A 12,899-nucleotide genomic window follows, 5' to 3' on the forward strand; every position below is an offset into this window, starting at 1 on the left:
ACACCTCCTGTCTGCTGGGGGTCTTTGAGGACCCTCCTGTTGGGGGGACACAAATCAGCAGAATGCTATGGTTGATTTATTTTTGTGTCCCTGGCTGTGGTGAACCATGGCTGTTGGACAGGCTGGGATGCTGGGAACACAGCTCTGAAGATTGTAAGGAAGAAAAGAACCCACTCCCAAAGAGGCCACAAAAATAACGCTCAGGTATCTTTCATGGAGGCACCAGTGAAGAGACCTCAGTGGGGATGCTGTAACACCATTAATGCCAGGAAAGGGGGCATAGAAAGAGGGCAAAGGGCACGGCTCTTCCTCACAATATAGGATGAAGCTGCAAAGGTATTTAGGATGAAAAGCCATAGTTACACTAGGTAGTCAAGAAATATTTAGTTAAAACTATTCAGATACTTTGCTAGTGTAATACCTGTTAAAAATAAGCATTGTCAACGAACGGTCTTGCCAAGACTGGGCCAGCTTCACTGGGATTTCATTTGGAGAGGAAATAAGGACTTGGGTAGGAGGAGAGTTACAATAATTGCATTTGAATGTATTTACCAAATCACTTTTTAACTGTGGATGAATTATTTTGGCTTGCACCTTTAAAACAGCATGTAGAATATGGAATTACAACATTTTTCATTTGAGGTTTTCAGTTCAATTTAAGAACAAAGACAAAATTTTAATTAATTGATTAAATTAATCCCTTTTCCTTCATGCTGTTTTCTTACCTTAAAATCAGAAAAAGAAATCATTTTGCTAGACATTCTTTTTGGAAACTGACTTAGTTTAAAGGTCTCTTTAGAGAAATATTTGCCAGTGATGATAAACTTAAATCAGCCATCACAGCAAGCTCCAGTTATCCAAATCTGTAATAAATTTGCTAAGAGGATAGCCTTAAAATGCCAGTTCATGTAAAGAATTGAGACAATTGGAAAAATAGTAAATATGGGAATAGAACAAGCCACTCAGCCTTCCTGCAGGCTGTAACCTATTCAGAGATTACATATGAAAGCTCTTCTGACAAGCAGAGGCTTTAAAATGTGCTGATAACATCAAACAAGTTCTCAAGATTATTGTATGACTAGGTGGAATTTCTCTGAATATATTTTCTCTTTTCCTTTTGTCTCATTGCGTGTTGTTACTTCCCTTGTGAAATCCAGTACTTTATTCAAGACTATCAGTCCTTCTACTGAGTTATCTCATCCCAAAGCCCTTGATTTTTATTCCCTTGTCTTCCTACTGTTGGCAAATTAGGCATACAGTTCTTTTCTTCTCTAAGCCCTGCTAATCTGCTTGCCCCATCCCTGTCTGGTGATGAGTCCTGCACTGCATGGAGCCAAAGTTCTGCTTTCCATGCAACCAAGGGGAAAACGTCCAGATTGCTGTGAGGGGATTGCCATGGTAGGAATTTCATACTCTGATAAGAGTGTAAAATCAGGGTGGTTTTTCTGTCCTGGAGGAGCTGGCAGAAGAGGGAAGCTGGGAGAAAGCACGTGGCAGCAGGTCCTCCTTTTGGACAGCAAGGTGGGTGGATGTCCTTCAGAGCAATTATCAGCATGGCTGCAAAAGGACAGGCATTACTTTTCCCAGACATTCCAGTGCAGAGCTGTTCGACACATTTCCCACCCACGTCTTTTGCAGGCAAATTCCCATCTTTTTGGAAACCAGCCCCATCTTAAAATTTTTTGTCTCCTAGTGTGTATACATCTCGCTAAACCACCTGCCTGGGTCCATATTTAAGTTCTGCTGATAACAGACATTAATTTTGGGGGGGTGTAAGCCTATTTGGTTAAAACAAGACAGGTTTGTCTCAGCTTTTGTCATGTTTGACTAACTACCAGATTTGCTAATAGGGAAGAGGAGCCTTTAGGAAGCTTTACAAAGGAAATACTACAGATGGATGGGTCTCCATCACTGCTTTGTTTCTCATACTCCAGCCACATGACCATCCTTGAATGTGTGTGGGTGCCATGTGTATCCAGCTGTGTGTTTTTAGGGATTAATCTGACATAAAGCAGCCACGGCAAACACGGCCAGTCACTGTTTCCCTGCACTAGCCCCCAGACAGAGAAGTCCATAAACTGGGATGCTCTGGCTGTGCTTCTCTCAAGGGTGAAGCAGACCCAGAAACAATCCAGGAAAGGCATTAAGGTGCAAAGTACTGCTGGTCCTGTGGACACTGGTTTCCCCTGCCACTGGATGTGGGATTGCTAGTGCAGAGATAGAGACAAGATATTAATGTTTGTGGCTGCATTGGAGCAGGCAAGGCACTGCTATAAGCATAACTATGATGACAATCAATATATACAAGCCTATCTTTAAAATCTCTTTCCACCACGGTGCAAGGCTCAATTTATCGAGTACATCATCCAACCATGTCTCATCCTCAAGCATTTTTTACAATAATCACCATTTCTGGGCACCTCGGGTACGGGGACGAAGGGGGAACCCCACCTGCCAAACATCCACCCCTAATTGTGGGGAGCTGGGGAGATCTCCATGACCCAACCTGTCATCTTGATGCAAGCCCCAGGGTGAACCAGTGGCAAAGGCACTGGGCAGGAGTGGGGGGTCTCTCTGGTGGGCCAGGGAGCTGCAGGGACAGGGTTTGTGCTGTGCCAGTCCCCAGCAAGGCCCAGAAAGGGACAGTGTACTCTGAGTGAAGGCGAGCTGCCCTCTCCCATCACAGCCAAGGCAACCCTGGTAGCCATGAGGGGTGCCCAGGCACCCTCGCTGCTCTTTCTTCCACCCACCTGCTCCCTCTCCCTCTTCCCCTCCACAGCATGAATAATTACAGTCTGCTGTAATTTTGAAGCAATTACAGGGGGGTGAGCCAGCTCCATCAAGAGATGTTTTTCCCTCTTCTCCCTTCACGGCTCCATTCAACATCCCCAAGTGCCACAAAGGAGTTTAATAACCCATAATGACACGTCAGGCCTTCACATCAGTGCATCCTCCCTAAGACTGGGCCAGCATCAGGAGGGAAAAAAAATAAAAGAGATAATTAAAATGCTCACCTCCCTCTTAACTTCGCAGCCTCCTATTATCTAGAAAACGTGGATTTTGTGCTCAGGCTGTCTCACCACAGATGAGCCCTGGGGAAGGGGGGCTGCAAGCAGCAGAGATGTGCTAACATCCAGGGCATGGCAGAGAGATGCTTTGTGCCACCTGGGAGAAAAGCTCTGCCATCCCCTCCACTGCAGAGGCAACCTCTGGGATGTGGTGGGTCTCTGTGCAGGGGTGGCTTTTCCAAGGCAAAATCAAAACAGCCAAATATGTTACAAAAAAAAAAAAAAAAAGGAAAACATGCACTTTTCCACTTTTCTAGAGATGATGGAGTAGGGCTGTGCAACCTCCTCCAATGACATTTTGCCTCAGTGTGTGCCAGTGCATTTTCACAAAGCAGTGTACAGGACAGATCTGCTCCACAGATGCCAACCAATGGCTTAAGGACCAAGGCCAATACTCTCAGCAGCTGAATGAAACATCCATGTCAGAGATTTCACACTTCAGAGGGCCAGATTAGCCTTTAGCTAAACCTGAGAATATTCCTGTAACCCACAAAAAACGTCCCTCTGCCCCCTGTTTTGAAGCATGGGGCTGGTCTCATAATTCTCTTTTCATCTTCACATTCAGACACAAAATTCTGTGCCCATGCTGCTCGAACCTTGCCTCAAAACCCTTTGAATCTCCACTCATCAGAAAACAGTGAAAATAGAATTCTGGGAAGTTTTTGCAGCAATCAACTTTTTTGAGGAAAATAACCTGATTTCCAGGAAAACAGTGAATTGTTTGGGGAAAGGATTTTCAAAGGGACTGGAGTCTACCTGGATGGAGAGGGAAAACAAACTCTTCTCAGGAACTGAGAATTTAGCCCTGAGTTTTCAGAAGCAAACCCAGCTCTCTATTTCAGCAAATGGACCTGGAACAGGCAAGTGAAAATTCAGAAATATTGTATTGATGATTCACCTGCCACTGCAGAATCCAAAACAACCATCTTGTCTCAGATCAATGGGGAAGCACTTAGGAGCAATTTTCTCTTCGGAAATGTGGCCAGCAAGCAGAGAGTCAGGAGCAGGTGGTGGAATGTAATGCACACCTCTTGGAACATGCCATTTAGTGGTGTTGTGAAATTAATTGATGACACCTCTGGCCCACTGTATTTCAACTTGTGGGCAATTTCTTTAATAAGATCATCAGAGAATGTCATCTTTGTGCAGAAAGGCAATTTATGTGTATTGCAACAGATTTTCTGCACCACCAGTGCTCCTGATTTTATGTAAGTCTGTGACACCAAATATTTTACTCCCAGTTCCTGGAGTTTACTTTATTTAACAAAAAAAAAATTGAATGTAAATTTTTTGAGAGGTGAGGAAAGACTGAAGAGGATTCTCTGAGCACCTAGAAAGGTGGAAAAACCTTCAAGAAACAGTAATTATCGTATGGAGATCTGGCACAGGATTTTTGAACAATGACTTTGACAGTGAATTTCCTTTATTTGGAAAAAAAAAAAAAAAGTGCAGCTAAAGAGCAGCCAGAAAAGATCCAAAACATTATGACAAGAGGAATCAAATGTCCACAGCTAATTCTATTGCCAGCCATGAACACAGAAAACAGGGACTGCCTCTCTGACAGCTCAGTTCATGGCCGTGGGCAAGTCATTTGACTCACTGCTTCGTTTCCTGCCTTCTGCCACCAGGCTGGTAATTGCTGTGACCTTCAGCTGTGAAGAACCTGCTAATGGTGGGCAAGAGATGCAGAAATCAATAGAAATATTTGGCCCTCACCTCCTTTCATTCCTCTCACCTGATACCTGGTAATCCATCAGGTCTTTGCGTTGCTGAATGCATGTGGAAAAGGGACTCCTGCTACTGCTTATTTTTCTCCAGACCCTTGGAAATCTCAGCACTAGGAGATTTGCAGTGACCTTAATTTTTCAATTCTTCCTGTAGATGAAAAAACAAAGTTAAGGACACGTCTCCACATTATTGCCAAGTTCATTAAGTCCTAGTCCTGCTATATTCATCCCTGAAAGATGGTTTTGGGGAATTCAGTCTCTTCATTGCTGGTGACCATGGTGTCTGGCATGTTCAACCTTCTTGCTCATTCACCCATGCCACAGACTACAGCAGAATTTATGTAACTCAAAGCAGCATCAGAAAGGAGAAAGACAAGCCTTGGTGAGGTACCAAAGCAAGTTCCCACTGGCCTTCCAGAAGGAAACCTTCCCTGTGTGTTGGACTGTCTGAGCATGGCCAAAGCTGATGACATGGGACCTGAATGGACTTCAACCCACGGTCACCTGTGATTTAGGACCTGACTGCAAGGCTGCACAGTGTGGCTGGGATGGGTCTCGGCCCCATATCAGCTCCTGCTCCCTTCTTCTGAGTGGTGTTTTCCCCTCAGTTTCCTGGCCACCCGTCCCTGCTGTTCCAGCTGTGGAAGAAATGATGCTAGAAGAGGACAAGGGTTTTCCATCAGAGCTTTGTCAGTGCTTGCCCAACACACTCCATTTTCATGAACTTGTAACTTCTCTGACATAGATACATCTTCCTCCCCCTCCTCTAACCCCTTTTCTCATCTTCTGTATCAACAGCTCAGGTCACCAAGGTGGCCCAGCAAAATGCAGCTCAGTGCTACTTCCATGTGAACAGCAAATCGTCCACTTCTTACTTCAGTCAGTTCCCTCTCTCCTCAGGCACTGGAAGATAAAAACCATCCACCTGTCAAACAAAAGGTCTGATGTGATTTTAGCATTACGCGTCACACAAAGGGTCTCAGACCTATGAAAATGTCACCATATTGACTTCATACAAACGTTTATTCTTGCTCTGTTTGTACACAGGAAGATGTTTTGCATTCAGCATAGAACAGTGAGATTTATTACAAAGACACAACCAGATCTCTACTGGAAATTATCACCATCCTTTCACAGTGAAGCCAGTGCTTTCCTACTGATTCACATCTGCTTGGGATCTCATCTGTTATTCCTAACAGGTAGCCATCAAGTAAATAAATACATGAAAAAAGAGCCCAATAAAATATTTTCCTCTCCTTTTCAGAGGATGGATACAAATGCATCACCCATGGCAAGGTTCATTCCACCCAGCAGGCTTAAGGGGATGACTCACCAAAGCCCTGTGCTTCTCTTCTGGATCTTCAAGGTGTATCAACAATGTTTTATTGATTCACAGTCATGGAAAGTAAAGAAAGAAAAGAGTCTGGGATCTCTACTGGAACAATATGCCTGACTTCAGTACTTCTGCCTTTAAGCTGCTGGGATGATGTCATGGAAAAGCATTTATGAGATTATTTTTCCTATCCTCCCAAATGGTGGGACTGTCGGTTACACACATGGATCCCTAGGGATCTTTAGATCCGTACAGGTCTTAGCAGAGTAGAGAACAAAAAGATCAATAGCTGAAAGTTAGGCAAAGAAGAAAAGTTCAAGTCAGCAGTAGGACATATGTTTCTAATAGTGATGGCAAGCCAGCCAAATGGGCATTGGGAATACTGTGTTCCCCTTTGCCTTAGCTGTCCCCACCAGAACAGGTGCCTCCCTCAAAGGGTTTGCCCAGGACAGGACAGGGTAAGACTAACAGGGATGGACAGCCTGCGTGCTGTGCAGGAGGAGACCTGGCTCTGGTCACCCACTGGGCACAAAGCTGGGACAGGGCACTGCTGCCCCCAGCCAGGGAGGCCAGCAAGGGAAGGCAGAGCCCTGCCCATGGCTGAGCTCCTTCCACCTTGCACCTGGCCAAGACTGGTTTCAGGAACCTGGCATTTTTCCTGAGAAAAGACAGGTAAGAATACGTCACCCCAACAGAAGAAGTCCTTCACCTTTCCCTGTGTACCAGCTAGGAAAATTCATCTCTCTGCATCACTTAATGTGGTAGAAATTACGTGGTTTGAGTGCGCATCCTTTCCCCTTTCCCTTCAGTGCTGGCAGTGCCTGCATCAGGAGGTTTAATAGTACTTTCCCTTATTTAATTTACATCAGGGACGTGCTGGATGGCAACGAGGTGGGATGGTCCAGGAGGAAAAGCACTACATAGAGGCTAAAAACTCCCCAGATCTTCATTGTTCTGTCTCCTTTCTTGTTCCTACTTCCAAAAGACCACCAAAAGCAAATAAATACCTTCATAGGAGGAGGCAGGATGTGATTTTCTCCTCTTTCTCATATATATTGCTTCCCTGCCTCTCCTGTGGGTTTGCCTTCCCCCACCTCCCCCTATGTTCCCTTCCTCCCCACCTACGTTTGACCTGAGCAGCAGCAGAAGCCTGACCATAGCCTGAAGGGATTTGCCTTGTGCCTTTAGTGGGATGGAGTTTGGATTTCCTTATCTGTCCCCAGTAGGGCCATGTGTTTTTTCTCTGCTCCCCCTCCCTGCAGATGCGTGTTGAGGGCAACAAGAGACAAGGGGTCCTTGTAAGTGCCTTATGATAATTGCAGAGCAGAGACTGCTCAGAAAATCTAAATTCCTCCCTGACATTTCCAGTCTAAAGCTCCCACTGACTCAGCTGCTGCTTGTGATATTTAAACAAGGATTATCTCCTTTTTTATTCTTTTCTTTTTTGATAATGGGATGGCAGAAGGTTAGTTTAACACTTTCCTATGGTTGGTTTGGCTGTTACTGATCCCATACTCTTCAGGACTGTAACCAAACCTCTGCTTCCCAAGTCACTCATGTGGCATAACTAGGAAGATCAAAGGCTCCTGTCATAAAAAACAGCGATTTTTTCCTCAGATTGTCATCTTTTTCAAATTTTTCTCCAGAGTGAGCTTTAGCATACCTGAAAATTTACAGCTTTGTGTGTAAAAGGACTTATCCCATTGGCTTCAGCACAACTGCACCTACCATCCCTGCAGGTCCCCAGGCATTCAATCTTACGGCAGTTTTCTGTTCACTAGAATAGATTCCATTTCACAGGGATGCTGAGAAGCCTCTCCATGAAAAAACCTTGAAGAAAGTTCAGGGCACTTTTTGACCCCCAAGAGACACAAGTGCAGCATCACTGGGAGGGAACGTGCACTAATAAGAACTCACCATCAGTTCAGGATTACCTGGCAGGAAAGGGCCAGCACAGCAAGTAAGTAATATCCCATCCAGCCCCCCATTTCCATGCTTAAATATGGTGTCCAAAATGCAGAAATGTGGTTCATGACAGCACAAAAGAGACACCCAGCCCCAGCTCTTCCAAGAGTTCCCGTCATCCCAAAAAAACTCTCTGCGTCCTAAAGGATGCTCTGGGGTACACAGGCTCCAGAAGGCTGTCATGGGGATCATTCTCTTGGAGTTTCAGGAGAGCTGCAGCCTCCTCTCCAGCACTCAGAAGTGGGAGCAGGATCAATATGGCTGATAACCTGTTATTAAGGCATGCACTGAGTCAGAGTCCCCTGCCATTAGCCAGAGGTTTATTCCTGAAATTGGCTGAGAAACTGGTGAGGATGAGGTAAGGAGGAGCCAAGGGGGGCTCAGAGTGGGTCTAGACTGGGATGCAATCCCAGCACCACATGCAGGACCAGCTTCCTTCCCTTTTACTGGGGATTGCAAATAACTGAGCAAAAGACAAGCTGTCCTTTTTGCTTTTCAAAGAGATTAAGGGTTTACAAGGTGGGCAGGGGGCTTTCCCAAACTCCATTGTGGAGGCTAGGGTGGGGTGCACTGGGGAAATTTAAGCAGAGCAGATGTACTTGAAAGCATGGGAGAGGTGGGCACATGGTGGGCCATGGGCTGGATGCAGTGAGGCTGAGGATGGGAGCCAGGATCTGCCTTTGCACAGGCTGTCCCTAGCCCTGGCAGTGTCTGTGGGGAGTGTCAGATGCCTCACGCATTCCCTATCACACTGCTGCAGTCGGGCAGAGCAAACATCCCTAATGGAGCTGCTCCCACCGCGCCGCCGATAAGCAGCGCGGGCCAGGAGCAGGGACAACGGCCTGTCTTCCCCATGTTCTGTGACATAGGGCTGCTTTTCAGGCCTGGAGAAGGCCTCTGTTAAGCCCATGTTTGATCAGGACCAGCACTGTTTGGAATGCCTCCCTGCTGCAGGAGGATGACAGCTTGGGGCATCTGAAAGGAGCACATGGTGCAGAGCTGGTGTGGCTCTCCTGTCTGCTTTGGGTCACCATCCCACCTTTGTCACCCCCTCCCAAGCACCACATCTTCCTCTCATGGACTCAGGGACATCATCCAGGGCAGGGGCAGTATGGGCCATGCCACACCTCGGATGGGCAGAACACATGGTCTCTTCTCATGGTCCCCCCAGCTTAAGCACTTGTTTCCACTCATGGGGGTCTCCATGGCAAATGGCAGCTGCCAGGCAAAGGAGGTCATGGCTGAAATAAAATGCTGCTCCCTGGTTAACTCCTTGAGAATAAAATTCCAGGGAAGGAGTGCTCTTCTCTTCCAGCACAGCCTGGGGACCCAGCAGTGTGATGCAGCTGTGCGCTGGCTGTGCACAAGACCTCCTTTCCTCCTCTCCACCTAGAGAGCAGCAGGCAGCCACCAAACCACAGCCAAAGAAGTGGAGCTTAGGCACAGAGAGATAATGGGGCCTGAGTACCAGTTATCCTTAGATTATCCTTCCTAGCTTCTTGTTTCCACAAATTAACCTCTCCATCTGGTCCAGGTCTATCTGAAAGGCCTTCTGTGCAAGCAGCTCTCAGAGCATGTTTGGGGCTTGTCAGGTGACAAGGTGTTTAGAACTTCTCTGTCAGAGAAATCCTTGCTCCAAGAGGGAAAACACATTGTGGGTAGCTCCCACTGGTCTCTTTTGGGTCACCTCTACAGACCCAAACAGGACTTGGAGGACTCCTCATTCTTGGGAAGGGCTTAAAAACTAGAATTGAAGTGAGGCTATCCCAGGTGACATGTGACACACCGGATGGCCAGATGGCTATGGTGCCCTTCCAAAGGACCTTTGCAGGCTGAAGAATTGGTCAGCCCCAGCAAGTGACAGTGCACAGTCCTGCCCCTGCAGGGGAACAGTCCCAGGCACCAGCACGTCCTGGGAGCCAACTGGCTGGAAAGCAGCTTTGCACAAAGGCCCCAGGGGCACTGCTGGGCCCAGCTGAGCCCAGTCCCAGGCAGCTGCTCTGCCTAAGCAGGGAACACAACAAGGCAGTCTTGAAACCCCTTCCAACTTCAACCACTCTGCCCTTCTGGGATCATCAATGCAGAGAATACAAAAGAAAAGGAATATAGCAGCGCTTGAAAAAAATCCTGAAAAAAATCAAAAGTCCACCTGAAACAATCCCTCCCACAAAAGCAAGCAAAATAAAAGAACAAAAAAAAAAAAGAAAGCCTCCTTCCCTCCAACTGGTAAACATGCTTTTCAGTTTGCTAGGAAATTTTTTATATAAGGATCACTTGGTGCTCTTGTTAATTATATACACCTTATTACCTTGTTCTGATTGCCATGACACATTGCAGCTATTTCCAGAGCAGCCATGGGCTCTGTACCCAGCCCCAGTGGGTCCCTGATGCCCGGGGGCAGCTGTGAGCTGTGGAGATGGATCCTGGCAGGGCCAGGCCAGCACGGAACAGGTGACTGCTGCTGGTGACGTGCCTGCTGGCCTGTGCTGTGCCCTGGCACACAGTGACTCAGTGCTCCAGGCTGGCCCCGCGCTGAGTCACAGCCAGGGACCCTTCCCCGCATCCTCCAGCCGTCCTTAGCACAGGTGGATTGGGACAAATGGTGGCTCATGTGATTCTTCAGAAGGTGGCTGTTTGTGCATCACCAGCTTTTGATTTCCTAGAACAGGAAGGTGCTGCACTTCTGTTCAATGGTAGCCTGAAAAATCATATTTACATCCTTTCTAGGGCTCTTCTGTAATCATGGCACCACACACTGCTCCCTTCCCTGTCTCCCATAATGGTTGTTCTATTGGGCCTCCAACATAGGGTAAGAAAAACAGGCTGAGTTTCCCAGTGGTGCCTCCCCAGCTCTCCTGGTCCCTGTGTTATTCTCCTGTCTCACTGTAGGTGGTAGGATTGACCATGGGTAGGTCAGTCCCTGGGCTTCTACTCTGGCTAGCAAGGCCTGAGAAGCAGACCAGCTTCTCCCAGAGTCCACAGCTGTGCAGGACATAAACTTCTGCTCACATCCTCATGTGCATAGCTGAAAGAAACTCCATTCTTGTGTTTCTTGAGAACTGGTGGCCTGGAGAAGTCTGCAACACAGTCCTGAACACAGAATCTCCTTCTGAGGGCCATCTTGCTTTAAAATTGGAGGTAAAGCTGATGTAGAAACCTTCTGTGATTTTTTTTGTATGCAAATCAGCTATAAAGTCCCATGGCCATCTCCACCCTGCCTTTTGCTCAGTGCTACCAGAATTCCGTTAGGTCTCAAGGAGATGTAGTCAGAGACACATCCGGGAGGAAGTGAAATCCAAACCATCCTCTCAGCACCCCTGACTCACCGTCCACAAAAGGAATTGGTCAAAAATGTTCCTGATGTTGCAAGTTCCTCCTGACCCTCTCTCTGAAGCCCCCCTTCTGCCCCGGGTTCTGGTGGTCAGCCAGGGGTTGAACTGGGAGGCAGAAGGCTGGAGCTGCTCCCGAGGGCCCTCATGCCAGGCAGGCTCCGCCTTGATGGGGGGACACATCAAAGGAAGATTGCAAAACTTTGGCAGCACTCAGGCATGCTCCTGTCCTCCTTTCCACTGACAGATGCTTCTTACAAACTCAGGAGAAGTCCGAAAATAAGTGGTTTCCTGAAACAAGAGGGACTTGGAATGGATTTCTGCCTTTTAGTAAACATTAATTTGATAATGGGTGGAGATGGGCATGAGGGACCCTGAAATCTCATTCCCCTGCTGAATTTCCAGGAAGCCAAGCATGCTGGATCGCACAGCTGGACACACAGCCCCAGCCCACAGACACGTCCTGTCCCTCGTCCTCCCATGACAGTGTGTTTGCTCACCTTCTTTCACCCTCGTTTTCACACTTCCAAGGGGATCCTACTTCACTTCAGGGTGACTGACAGTAATCTCTGGGAATGGGCATCTACCTCTCCTTCCCCATCAGCCCCACCTGCAGCCTGGGCATGTGTCCTGACAGCAGACAGGGAACAGCTCCAAAGATGAGCATATCCCAGGGCAGGGCTGGCCACTTCCCCTCTCCCTTCTCCACACTCAAAACCCATGCCACCCAAAAAGATTTCAGTTCAGACCCCTGTATTGAAGTGACTGTTCTGGGCCCAATTTTTGGAAAAGCTGGACACTTAGTCACCTTTCAAAAATTATCTGTCTGCTGTGAAAAATAGGGCCACAGGCTTTATCTGAAACTGTTTCAAAAGGTCTTAAATCCCCTGTTCCTTTTAATGCATTTTTTAAACCTGCTTTTTCCTTCTCTTCTCTGTTGTTACTGTTTTCCGTATAAGTGGAGGCATGGGTCAGTTTTGCTTCACTGCATTTCTTTTCAGCATTAAATAGTGACCTGCTGAAGTGGCACAGGGGTGTGCTGGCATTTTGCAGCCTTTTATTAGGCAGCAGTCCACTTGTGAGTGCTGAAGAGGGTTTAACCACCGCGGCTGTCAGGAGGCAGTCAGGGGCGAGGGAAGGGTAATTGAGGGTTTAGACAGCGCTTGGCTGCCTGAGACACCGACCGTCAAACCCAGGCAGGGCTATTGATCAGCCCCTCAAGTGGTCTGCCTCTCCTATTAGCACTGTCCCCAGCAAGGCACAGGGTATTGAAGAAGAATTGATTTTTGGTTGTGCTTTGTAGTGACACCGGAGGCAGGTGGAATGGGGAGGCACAAGCAAACAGCAGGACGTGATCTCTTTAGGGGGAAACAGACAGGGTTGTTGTCCCAGGGGAAAGGCAGGGCTTGGTGGTACCATCACCTTGGGGCAGCAGTGCATCTGAGCTGAACTGGGAAAGTTCCATGGTAAATCCTTC

The sequence above is a fragment of the Zonotrichia leucophrys genome, chromosome 5 (genome assembly GCF_028769735.1).
Source record: "Zonotrichia leucophrys gambelii isolate GWCS_2022_RI chromosome 5, RI_Zleu_2.0, whole genome shotgun sequence".
NCBI lineage: Eukaryota > Metazoa > Chordata > Aves > Passeriformes > Passerellidae > Zonotrichia > Zonotrichia leucophrys.